Source organism: Lissotriton helveticus, chromosome 7, assembly GCF_964261635.1.
Source record: "Lissotriton helveticus chromosome 7, aLisHel1.1, whole genome shotgun sequence".
In the NCBI taxonomy this organism is placed as follows: Eukaryota; Metazoa; Chordata; class Amphibia; order Caudata; family Salamandridae; genus Lissotriton; species Lissotriton helveticus.
The window spans coordinates 180,090,975-180,104,479 of record NC_136068.1 but is presented as its reverse complement, the minus strand read 5'-3'; the positions used below and the strand labels follow the sequence as shown (position 1 = coordinate 180,104,479).

The 13,505-nt window shown below is 43.7% G+C and overlaps 1 pseudogene across 1 annotated transcript in view; it reads left to right on the top strand.

Annotated features, from left to right (window-relative positions):
* LOC144768989 (uncharacterized) overlaps positions 1–7,219 on the top strand; it is a 641,387-nt pseudogene extending 634,168 nt beyond the window's left edge. Inside the window, exons 18-19 of the transcript XR_013598658.1 lie at positions 6,180–6,370; positions 7,196–7,219. The product of XR_013598658.1 is annotated as an uncharacterized LOC144768989 (transcript). The remainder of the gene's footprint in view (positions 1–6,179; positions 6,371–7,195) is intronic.
* Positions 7,220–13,505: the final 6,286 nt, after the last annotated feature.

Sequence of the window (13,505 nt, the reverse complement as noted above, 5' to 3'; positions counted from 1 at the left end):
ATACGTTTTTCCAGTATTTCCCTATGGTAGTCCACCTTGGGCTCCTAGTCACAATCCCTAAGGTAGACTCAGATTGCTGCTACATCCTCTGTTGTACTAGTGTAAGGCTGCTGATAGAAATCTCAAAGTACTTGTTGTTTGGCTTTCTCTGAGATGGCCCAGGATTTAGGGCCTGTGTAGATATGAGCTAATTGGGGCTTAGACCTTTGGAGACGCAGTTTACATGCCAGTAGTGTGCCCACTTTGTTGCCCATGTCATAATATCTCAGTTTGAGGACCAGTAAAGAGCGTTTTGCTTAGTGTGTTCTATGCATTTAAAGTAGAGTCTTGTATGGCTAGTTGTCTAAGACCGCATTTTGAAGGTTCTTGATTGTGTCTTCGTTCAAGTGCTAGAATATCAGCCGTGAGGGATTGTTCGTAGATGCACGATTCTCTCACTGTGGTGATCGCCACAGTGGAAATCGCACCCTGTTTAGAGGCCTTCAATGCGGCCCAAAGAATGTGGGGGAGGTGTCAGGAAGGGTGTTGAGTTAGAAGTATTCGGTGATTGCCTGAGGGATGGTGTGCTTACCCACCGGATCCCTGAGGATATGAGGGAGGAGGAACCAGTGTGGGTTGTCCCACTCTAGCCTGGTCCTCCTCACCATGTGAGGGTGATATGTGCGTGGTCGTAGATGAAAAAACCATATCAATGGTGCGAAGGAGAGCATGGACAGTGAACTAATAGTCAATAGGGAATAGCATGTGTAGACATGAGAGTAAAACAAGAACTCCTAAATGTCAGGGTGGCAGTAGTGCCAGATGTCAACTAGTTCCAACTCCACGATTTCCTTTTTCAAAAAGTCTGACATCACTCCTGGCCCCTGGCATGCCTTATGGCCCCTGTTTATTTGAGGGACCCAAACCAGGTTGAGGCCCCCCTCTGCTATGATGTCTCACTGTGCTTTCCCTGGCTGGCCCCTCATCACTTGTGTAAGGAAGATATCTTGCCCTACAATTGGGTTGAGTATTAAGTATCTACCCTAAGGATCTTTCATGACTGTACTGAATTAAAACATGCTTCATACAGTATAGCAACTCCACCTGATTTTGACGGTGCTGAGGAACAAAATTGGTGGGTATTTTTATTGTGCTTCATATAGTGTTGATCATATTTCGGGAGATGAGTTTCTTGGAGAACGAGGATGTTAGAGTAATTTTGAATTACATATTTCTATATCTGAAAACATTTATTGCATTAATTGGCGCCCCACACATTGAAGCAGAGTAGAGTGCAAGAGTTAGGATCCCTCATAACAGTATGGGTGCTGGGAATTACTAATTAAGATGTGACAGGGCAGGAGGTCTAGGGTAGTGGATGAGAGACTTTCAAGGCTCACCCCACAAGAAAGAGAGAAAGAAAGAAAGAAAGAAAGAAAGAAAGAAAGAAAGAAAGAAAGAAAGAAAGAAAGAAAGAAAGAAAGAAAGAAAGAAAGAAAGAAAGAGTGACCAACGGGGACCGGTCTTATTCCTCCAATTTCTCCAGAATGGGAAATCCAAGACCATCTCCCATATAGAGGTGTGACTCTCTCCTTACAGGGAGTAAAAAGGGGGTGAGGGAAGGCAAAATGGTGTCAGCGATGGTGCGGGTGAGTCGTAGAACATTTGCATTGTTTTCAGTCAAGAGGTCGGACGAAAGAGTCCAGGCCCCCTTCTCGGCCCCACAGCCAGAAGCCCCTATGGACATGTGTCTTGAATGTCAATGGTTATGGATCTGTGAGCGTGCAACACCCAATAAGGGCAGGGCATCATCCTGAAGCAGGTTGTTTCATGTTTTAGAGGTGGTGGATGATGTACTTGTGGGCCTCTGCTGAGGATCTGTTTTTAGGTTTGTGTGATCGTAAACTACAGCCAGTCGTATGCTAGACAGAGCGTAATTCTTTCCGGGTGGAGGTGTGGAAGTGTATGGGGTCTCCATCACCAACATCAATATCAAGCTCCAGCATGGATTTGTTATCAGCCAAAGATCTCAAAATGTATTGTCTGCCATTCCATCAGAAGATGGGGCTGAAGGGGTGACCCCACTGATAAGTGGTTCTGTGTTTGCAAAGGAAGTCTGTAAAGTATTGATGCTTTTTGAAGGTGATAGGAGAGAGATCCTGGAATAGCTTGACCCTTTGAAGACCAGATCAAGCTTTCCTCTAGCAACTTTCATGATAGAGTCCTTGTGTGTGAAGAAGTGGAGCTTTGTGAAAATGTCAGGGCCCTATCTACCCAGATTGCCACATTTGAGGTTCAGTGGGCTCTGTCCAATTGTAGTAGTGGAGCTTCAGGATCTCCCCTGATGGATTGCAGTACATTCTGAATAAAGGTCATTATGGTGTCTCCCTTCTCTCCTCAAGGTTTTCCCCAGATACAGATGTTATTGCATCTGCTGCTCTTTTTAGGTGTAGATCTGCCCGTTGACCCTCCAATGCCTGAATCCTGTGCCAGAGCATCTCCTGGTCTTCTACCTGGGAGCCCAATGAATACTCCAGATCATCAACCCTCTGACCCAGATCGGTGACCTCCCTTCACAAGTCCTGGAGGCAGGATTTGAAGTCATTTTTGAGGGAGACTAGCTCCAAACATTTTTCGTCAAGAAATTGTTCCATGTTATCCTGGGTTATTGCAAGCAAGGAGGCCCTTTGCCATGATTATTGCGATGATTGCTCCCCTCGCCCTCGGGTAATTTGCTGTACAAGTCCGCCATTGAGCTTTTCTTTTGTGCTCTGCCTTTCACCATTTTTATTATGTGGAGCAGGAGAAGGGTATCCCGGTGTCAAGGCAAAAGGAGGGCAGAGAACGTGCCTTGATGGGACCCAGGTAAAGCAAGTCAGGTTGCAGAGTGATGCGGAGTCGGATCGGATGATATTGCAAGGTTCTGTTCTCTTTGGTTGTTTCCGGTAAGGCCCTGCTCTCTACTGATCATGGAGGGAGTTGTGTCACTGAGAGGTCATGGACCTCCCGAAAGATGGTGTAAAAGTGGAGCTGAAGCCAGCAGGGGTGGGTCCCTGTTGCACAAGAGTTCTCTTGGTTGAGAATATGCCACAAAAAGTGGGTACTAGATTGTGAGGAAGGTGCTGTAGAGGAGAATAGGGCATCAGCCTCTCAAAACTGGGTCTGTGGGCTGAAAGCCATTGACCATGAAGATAGAGCAGTGATACAGAGAGATGTAGTTCTGTGCATTAGTGACTGGGGTGGAGAGAAAAGAGAGAGTTTGCGGCACCTGGGTGCTGTGATGGAGCCTACAAGGGCTGCAGAGAGCAGCCCAATGAAGGCAGGCCTCCTTGGAATATTAATGTGGAAGAGGAGACATTGTGGAATAGTTGGCTTCACCTCATTGATGTCCTAGAACTACTTAGGAGCCTCTATACACTGCATCTCCTTGTCCTCCCTTCCTGGATCTACAGGCTTATAGCTCTACTGGCACTGTGCTCTGAGCCTGCAGTAGAGTCAGAGTGTGGATGGCATGAAGAGAGAAGGCCTCCTTCTGGGTACTCCATCCTGGGCAGTGTGGCGCAGTAGGCAGGGTCTAGGGGGGGCTGAAATCCTTCAAACCAGTCTTCTTTAAATGTGGAGGCCCCCTGCTAGTCTAGAGGAGCTATGGAAAACAGTCAGTGAGTCAACAAATGGGGCTTTGGCTTTTATGATGCCAAAAGCGCCTTTCAAGCATTATGGAAGGACGTGTGATATGAAACTGAGTAAGGAGATTCTGCAATTTATTCACCTTTTGTTCTGTGTACTGCCAAGATTACATTCGTACCAGGAATTGCACTCTGCAGCATTTAAGGGCCAATTAGAGTGGCAGGGCCTCATGCCAGGCAAGATTCATAGTGTACTTGTCCTCTTCAATGCTCATGACGTCACAAGTCTTTGATAGAGAGTTTGTGGTCCATTGTGTGTCATACATGATGCAATACTGGTGGGCCTTTTGTACCTGCCTCCTTTGTCTTTCATAAATTTGGTAAGATGTCTGAACAAGTGCCATTTCTTCAGTGGAATCCATCAGTGGCCATGGTGCAATTGAATTTCTGCACCATAGGAGGACATACTCCCTCTTTTGTTTGCACTTTCCATAGTGATGTATTTTTCTTCATAAAACTTGAGGTAAGCAACCATATCAGGAGGCCTCTTTTCTCAGTGGACACAGGAGTGGTTCTATGAACTTTATAAACCCATTGTGGATGACTTCCTGTTTTTTCGAGCATTGCATCAAAGAGCTCTTACAAGTTCTTCTCCATGCCTGCCCCCTTTGGTTCCCCCTGATGCGAGTATTGTTTCAACTAGAGCATTTCTCTTCTTGATTCTCTTGGAGGATTCTGACTTGCTTGTTATGCCAGAGGATCTAACCGTGTATACTTCCAGTTGCAGTGATTTCTCATCCATAGTTTTGGAGGGCATGGTCCTAATCACCTACCTTGGAGACCTCCTTTCCCATCTCTTTAGGACTCTGCTGTATGTGTTCTTTTATTGAGCCTGTCTCTCCTTTCATATCCTGAAACATTTGTTTGACACAGCGTTTGGTTATTTTCTTCACCTCCATCTTTTACGTGTGTCTTGGGTTCGGAGCTGTCACACTAACCTTGTTTTGCTTGGCTGACATATCACTCCTCTTTTTTAGAGGTGTTCTGCTGGAGTATGCCTTTAATATTTGTTTCATGGTGTTCTCTATTTTTCGCCATACCCAAAGCAGAGGGTCCTTACCCCCATTACATCAGTGCAATCCCCCAGCTTTTTCCTGTACTCTTGTCATCTCATAAGGCATTGCCCTGACAAGTCAAGTTTAGAACACAGGGCTCACCTGCAAGTGAGAAGCCTGAGTCCTCCTACCCACACAAAGTATTCACCAGTCGTGTGCCTGAGGCTGACTGTGTCCTCCCCAGGGGCTGTACCAATGGCTGTATGTGATGGGCAGGTGTTCTTTCTTCAGGCACTCTATGTACACAGCTACCAGCCTCCGAGGACTGATGCGCCATAACTGGACTGTCTCTCCTCCAGTGCAATGCCCCATTGCCTGCATGTCCTCCGGTGTTTGGGCAACCCTCCCCGCAGTGCAGTGCTCACCACTCATGACCAGCTTCCTTGTGTTCAAAGTCTTGTGTGGCAGGTATAATTTTTTGCTGTTGTTTCCTCAGTATTATATCATACTCTGGCACCAGTAATATCTCTGCCCACCTCCCGCATCTATGGCCTCGCGTGTACACCAGCCACATCACCAGAAGACTTCAGAGCTCACTCAGGTGATTAGGGTCCTTGGGTCCTGACTCACAGCCACTTTTTGATCCTTGGGGGAGGCAGGCATCCTCCCTCTAGAAGTGCAGTCCCTCCATATTGCCCCATCAGTGCTGGACCTGGCCCCTCTAAGTGATGTCCAGAAACTAATGCCACTTTCCTAGCAGATGCCTACTCAAACTTACACCCTAGTGGGCTCTCTGTATGCCTGCATACATCCAGGTCTTCTCTAGCCACACAACACAGTGGGAATTTCCATCCATCTGTAGTGCCTGCACAGTGCCTCAGCACCACCCACCTCACTGCTAAGCTCCTGCTTAGCAAGCACAACACACCTCCTCTGTCAGACCCTTAATCTGCGGTCCCTGAAATTCTGAGAGAGCACAAGTGAAATCCATTGATTACGGCATGACTTTGGAGGTTGTCTAACTGCTTTTCCCTCCTCTCGTGTCCGCCACCAACTCCACTGGATTTCTAAGCTTGAAGTACCATATAGGAAGAGTCAGGATCAGGCTGACTAAATGCTTATTACCCTATAGTGGATGTCGAGAACTCGTATTATTGTTATGTTGCCATCTTGGGCTAAGCTCCACGCCCTGATTTGATTTTAATCCTGTGATGTTGACCAGAGCCTCACTTCTCTGTGATTCCAATCTTAGGATAAAAGGAAGATCTTTTGCCTGTGATCTAGGATTTGATTAAGTTGAAGTCGCTGTTCTATCACATGCAATCATATATCTGTTATATAATGTTGATTGCCAAAGCATGTTTTTGCCTCTTTGAACTAGGATGATTTGGTTTCAGGTGAGGTAAGTATCTAATATATGATTTGGGATCTAAGGGGGATTTAAAATGAAATCACCATTGATGTCTACTTTGTGTATCAGTATAGCACTGACCATTCTAACATTCTCACCTTTTTACAGAAAAGCCTGGTACATGTCCACCGGTAACCACTACATGTCTAGCGGTGACTGGTTCACCAACAACCCCCAACTGCACCAGCGATTACCATTGCACTGGCAATCAAAAGTGCTGCACAATTGACTGCTCCCAAAAGTGCACCGAGCCGAAGTTGTTGTAGAGAGATCTTGGAAATGGAACAGAAGATTTAAGGGTAAGTTAGAAAGATGGACAGCATGAGGAAATGGAAATAATATTATGGAGAAGAGATCTGGCTGTTGGGTAGATAGGTAGCATTAAAGAACAGACATGAAGAAGTTCTGTGCAATAAGAATAAGCAGGCACTAGGCACCGAAAATAGACGATTGAAAGAAAATAAGCGAGTAATGAAAATAGACGAGTTAGGAAATGTGGTCTCAGATAAACAAGGCTTCAGCATACTATGGGTAAAAGGACTAGATATACTTTGATGCAATGGTCAGAGAGTGTGGAGATTCAAGTGTGAGATATGGATAAGTGCAGTGGACAGCTTGTAGATATAGAAGCCTGTCACATGATGAACCTACGTGATGAAGTGACAGCTCTCGTGACTTGGGAGACACAGGCTCAAGATGAAAGTGATTTGATAACTGACAAAAAAGATGATTTCAGGGATGCTAGATTCTGTGCAGGGACAGGACTTTCAAATCAGGTATTCAACTGTGTAGGCCAGATTTCTCTCTCTAGTACTAATTGGTCCTGATTTTTTAAAAATTATTATTGAGGAGTCAATTCACTTACTCTAAGTAATGTAATAACATTTTGAGTTAAGTATTGTACAAGACTAATATACAAGAGTGAATTAGGATGTTAGCACCACTTGGCTTGAGAGAAGAATTAATAGTGTCCCCAAAATCCTCAGTCCTAGGTATATGAGATATTGCCTAGCAGATGACTCCGGCCTCAGCAGTGTCATTCCTTGCGGCCACTATAAATGCTTTGATCATATATCAGACTGTATGATCTTTAATTCTGATTTCTTTTTCTTTTTTTTTTACAGTTTGAGCACTCTTTGCTTTTGTAACGCATAAGCAATCTTGATATCTCAATGCAGAAATGATGGAGTCCTACATAGAGATGCTTCCCATGTTGATCTTCTTTGTGCGTTCTCGCTCCTTTGTGTGTTCTCACTCAATGTATCCTCATACTTTTAATAAAATCATTTTTTTTCAGTAGTGTGATCTGTTGTGTTTATTGTTGGGAGGAGAGAGAAGGACCTGCTGCTTACACAAGACACTTGTAGTAAGTTTTAAGGTAAAAAGCATCTTTAATATATGTTTAACATTTTCATCCATTGCCTCCTTTTTTACATGATGAGTGAGATTTCCTGGCCTCATCATTGCTGTGAACCAGTCAAGACAACATTGAGGGACAGGAATCACAGACACGTTTTATGGTTGACAAACATTGTACTTTTTCATTGCCGCAGGGCAGAATTCAAAAAATCATATCCTTATTCTGATCACATTTCCTTAGTAAAAACCCTAGTCATCTACAATAAAACCTCTGCTCTATATCCCCCCTCAAAACCCAACCCACATGGCTGTAACACCCCCTTCACTGCCCAGGTTCTCCTGTGTCCTATCACTTTTTGGACCTCCCAAGAAACTGCCAACCTTACAAGGTTTTTTATGTTCCACAGAGCTTCTATTGGCCCACTGGTCTTTCCCACATCTACCATTGCACTAAAAAGTCTACTCGCTCACTGGACCAGAGAGCCACATCTCAAAATCCTTTTGGCACATCGTTAATTCCCCTATAAACTTAACATTGAACAAAGTTGTACACAGTTTTCCTTCTGTTGACAATTTAAACCGTCACTCAAAGACACCCTCGCCAGATGGTATAATTTCTGACTTTCGAATAACAGTGTACAAATTCCACATTCGAGTGAAAACTGAGCCGGAAGGCAAACCTTGAATTCAAAATTCACTTGGGATACCTGCGAAGGAACCGGTTTAAACATAAACCGTTTTTTTCAAAAAATTTCATAGCCAACATGTCCCCTGAAAGTACATTTTCTGCTTGTACCAGTTCCCTGCAGCAAAAAAACTGTGCAAACGTTTACACCAACATAATTTCCCACATTTGTAAACAGAAGGAGGTTGGGAGCACACTGCTTGCCACTATGCATCATGGAAAATGCAGTGCATGATGACACTTACTTCAGTAGTAGTCTAGAGCAACAAGTTGTTTGGGATTGCTGGAAATGCTTCCCAAAGTCTTCTCAGGTCTGTGTACCACTCAATGGGTGCAGGTACATCAACACAAGTTTGTCAGCTCAGTAGCTCAACTGAGCCCTTCCGAACAGAAGGAGGGTGGGAGCACACTGCCCTACATCCCAGAACTCAATTTGCCCCAATGCATCATGGTAAATACAGTGCACGATAACACTTACTTTAGTAGTAGTCTTTCCTTTTTTACCCTGGTTGGTGCAGCCTGAGCTGTTTAACTCTAGATACGGGTTTCTCGATTCATTACTTCATAAGTAGAGAGCAGCAAGTACTGTTGGTGTTTCTGGAAATGCTGCCCAAAGTCTTCTCAAGTCTCTGTACCACTCACTGGGCGCAGGTGCATTAAACATACTCTATCAGCTCAGTAGCTCAAGGAAGCCTTTTCAAACAGAAGGAGGGTGAGGGCACACTGTCTTACATCCCAGAACTCAATTTGCCCCAATGCATCATGGTAAATACAGTGCATGATAACACTTTCTTCAGCTGTAGTCCCTTGAGCCAACGAGCAGACAAGCTCACCTGGTATGCACCTGTGTGCCTGTGGAGTGGCACTGTGACCTTTGAATACTTTGGTAGCATTTCAGCATTCCCAGATGACTTTTCTCTACTCTCTACTACTTCTGATCTGTGCTGGTGAAGGGCCAAACCCCGAAACATGTGTCTAGAGATAACGGCTCTCCTTGCACCAATTTTGGTGAAATACTACAGCAATTTTGAAGTAAGCATACTTTATTTACCAGAAAGCAATTGGGTGAACTTCGCTGGGAAGAGAGGCACTGTGCTCCCTCTCCTTTGCCTTTAACTTTCAACCTGTGATGTAATTTGCATAATTGCATCAGTGTAACAAAAATGTATGCCCTAGCTGTGTTTTCTTTCACACATCTGTATAACAATTCCCTCACATTAAAGTCAGTGTCAGAAAATAAAGATAAACCCTATCTAAATCAGAAAGTTGTACAGGGAGTGCTATACTTTCCCTGGACCCTGGCCAGAGCTTCACTTTGCAGTACACTACAACTCACATAAAGGAACAAAAATGTGAACGATTACCTAAATACATAAAGAATATTGCATTCTCTATACCAAACCTGCATTCTGTTTAGTTCATTAAAAAAAAGCATTTGAAGTTTTGGACAAGATGGCAGGGGTGCCAACATACTGAGCCCACAGTGCCAAACCCTACCTCCCAGGTAGCTCTGATGCCATTTGGCTACTCAGGCAAATAAAATTAGTCATGGCTAGTCTCCATGACCCCGGGCAGTGAAAAGAATTGCACCTGGGTCGAAATCATGATGAGGCATGGAACATCGCCATCGTTTATTTCCACTCCCGATGGCAGCAGCTAGCAGGGTAGCACAGTTCTGAAAAAAGTGAAAAACAGTAGTTTGGCGGCGGGTTAACACGTAGCATAGCCTCTGGCCCAAAATGGCGGCCTGTAAATCCAATCCTAGTAAACCAAGTGGGAAGGGCAGCATAATACTAGAATACCTTTCTGACCGGGAGTGGAGCCTAACCACAGTAAGCACGCCAGAGGTTAAGCTACACCCATTCCAGAAGATGACTTGAGAGACTCACTAGTGGAGTTCAAGCCAGGCCTTGGGAAATCCCTTTTAGGAGGGCCCACCTACCCCACAGACAAAAATAAGGAACAACATCACAAGCATGAAAAGTTACGTACATCTCCATTACCAGAGAATTGAGTGACATCTAAAGGGGTACAGGACCAATTTTAATATCCCTTCATTCAGTTGGTAATGTCCTGTTCGACAATCTCTGTGTGCATGTGACAGCTGTGTACCATCTTCATTTCCAAAGAATCAAAATGTAAATTGGCCAATATGTAACCATCATTCTGTGTCCAGATCTCTCATTCATGAAGTTGGAATGTGTTCCATTTGATCTCCCTAACAGGGAGGGTGGTAGAGATTGGATGGGTGACAGGGTGCAGCATGGGGAGGGAACACATGGGGAGGAATGGGAAGCATTGGTCTATATGTAACCAATTCCATCTCTCTATGCGACAGAGAGGCCAAGGAATAGATTAGGATTTATTTTGGATACTTTTCTGACCCAATTACAGGCACTGTGAACAATATCTACTGGTTTTAGTCTCACCTACAGAGCTCTGAGTCATGCCCCATCCTCAAAACTCACCCACACTCTGAACTAACCTAGACATCCTGCAGCGACTCATTCACAGCAGGCACTATACAAGTTACATGTTGCATGAAAAGCAGTCCTGCAGAAATATATCAGGGAAAAGAAAATACTCCTAAAGGCCATGGAAATATACCAGGCAACATGAACTAAAACAAGGCCAAGACTGAGCAACTATATCATGCACTGCATTTGTGGTTTCAAGTACGTTTATAAAATCAGTAGTCCTGAGTTGGTGCAGGGTAATCATTTATTACTTATAGTTGGACAAGGTTTCGAAAGACATGAACCAGAATGTGTCAAGAACAGCTCACACATGTTTCGTCTCTCCCCAAAATGCTGGCCTGCGGCTTTCTCATGGCTGGCATTATATGCAACACAATGTATAAAAAAGACAACAAAATTATGTTTTTTTCCTCATATGCTGGGATTTTGAGGCAGGGCACCAATTTGAAGCGACGGTTTCTTTGTTGTATATATTTTGTGATTTTCTTTCTGATAATAAGTGGTCTCATTCCATGTGTTGCTTGTGGGTGATACAAGGAAGCTTGAAAGTGGATCTTATGGCAACAGGTAAACAATGTCAGGCCCTTAAAGCTGGGGAGATGTGGGCTTGTGGCTTCAACTGTTGGAGCAGCCTGACAGCAGAGTTTTGGATCCATTGTAGTCTTTTGCATAGTAGAATCCATTGGCATAATCAAGATTAGAAAGCACAAGAGATATAGTGGCTTGGACCCTGTGTGGAAATCCTAGGTGGCGGAAGATGCGTCAGAGAGAGTCCTTAGTTATGAAGCTTAAACTTTCCAAATTATCCACTTGAGTATTCATTGATAGCTTAGAGCCCATGGTAATTCCAACGGTTTCTTACTTCCTTGGATTCTTTAGGAGGTGGCCCCAGATCGTCCGGCTAGACAGAAAGTCTAATATTTCCAATCACCACAGGTGAGTATTTCAGTTTTGGACTTATTCAATTTCAGATGGTCACCCACTAATCAATGGCTTGGAGGCAACTGCAGATTTTAGAGTTTCCAATGTCTTTGGGGCCTTCCAGTTTAAGAAGTATTTGTGTGTCATCTGTGTAGTTAGAGCAGGTGAGCTGAAAGTCATAGATCATTGCTGGTAATGACTTCCTGGAGATGTTGAAAAGCATGTGTGAGATGATAGAGCCTTGAGCGACCCCTGCTTTTATGGTGTAGGGTTTGGATGAAAAAGTAGAGGTATGGATGACATTTGCTCTGTTTTGAAGGTAGAATTTTATCCAGCCGAGAGCAGTCCCCTCTATGTCGGCTTTGCAGAGTCTTTGGATTACAGTGTCATGATCAACTGTGGTAGCATTACATTTCTTTAAATGGATAAAACTAGTGCTATTGCAGAGGCGCCACCAGCTTCAGAAAAGCCAACACAACCATTACCCAGTATCAACATTGCAACACTTAATAACTTAACACAGCATCAGTACCTCCAATGAAAGCTATAGAGTCCCTATCAGTGTCAGTACAAATCACAAGCCTCAGTACCTGTTCCTTTCAGTCCTAGTACCATGAGTGCCAGCCTCAGTATTTCCTGGGGTGTTTAGAGTTTGGTGGAGAGGAGACGTCTTCCATAAACTGGCAGATGCTCCATCCTTTAAGCATGCGTAAACTATTAATCTGGCAAATGTGACAAATGCCAATTTTTGTTGAATGCCCCGCATCTGCCAAACCCTAAGTAACGCCCTATGTCTCCTGCACTGCTTGATAATCAAAGTAAAGATCTAGTAACACATTAGTGCTAATACCAGATGTGTAACTCTTAGTGATTTATCAAGTGTCAAGAAAGATATTGGCTGAGTTACTAGAGCTAAAATTAGTAGAAACTCACCCACCCATCAATGCACTCAATCCATTGGGGAACATCCTTTACAACGCAACTTTTACAACGCACTACCATTACGCGCAACTTTTACAATGCATGTCCTTACAACGCATTGCGCTGGGGGGCGCTCTAGGATAGGGAATAGATTTAATTTACTATCCAACACCTTCCCTACTATCCACGGGGACTGGAGTTGGAATAGTAAATTAAACTGTTCACTATCCAGCACCCCTTAGCGCTATGCGTTGTAACAGCATGCTTTGTAAAAAGTGCGATGTAAAGGTAGGCGTTGTAAAAGTATGCGTTGCAACGTCATACATCCAATCCATTAGACTAACATGGATTCATTTTCTCATCGATCCATTAGTGCACTTTTGTATTCACCAATCCACGCAGTCTCTTACTCATTTATCCATCAATCCAAACAGCGCAAGCTGCATTAGCTTATGCAATTCAGAAAGAATAAGTTCCATTCAGACAAGTAGTATAAATATTTAGCAAACTATGCATCATGGATTATGATCCATTGATGAAAAATAAGTCATACTGACAGGGGACTAAAGGAGCAAGTACCATATTATATAGAGCCCTGATGAAGTCACTGGTTGATACACCGAATGACGAAACACGTGCTAGCTATAAATCTCTGCTGAAGATGTATGAATATATGTGAAGAAGAAGGTATAAAAAGAAAAGAAGAAAAACTTATTTTGGTCTGACTTTTGAGTAACATTTGCCATATATAAAGGGTTTCCCAGGGGCAACTTGTATTAATATCTTTTATTGAACTACACCAGCTGGCGTGTCCTAATACGAACCCTATGATCTTGGTGCCGGGCCATTTCTTCCTTTTAAACTACCTTATGGATAATTCCTCTACGAGTGTTTCAGCACCAAGGGCATTTGTTCTTTCTTCTGTCTTATCTTCCCTGCCTGCAACACATCACTATTGACATTATGTGGTTCTTCTTCTGCAGACATTGGGCTCCTGTTGTTCTTTTAAAGTACCTTATCTTATCCATAGCTCTAGTAATACTCCCTTATTATTATGCTTGCACCACGGAG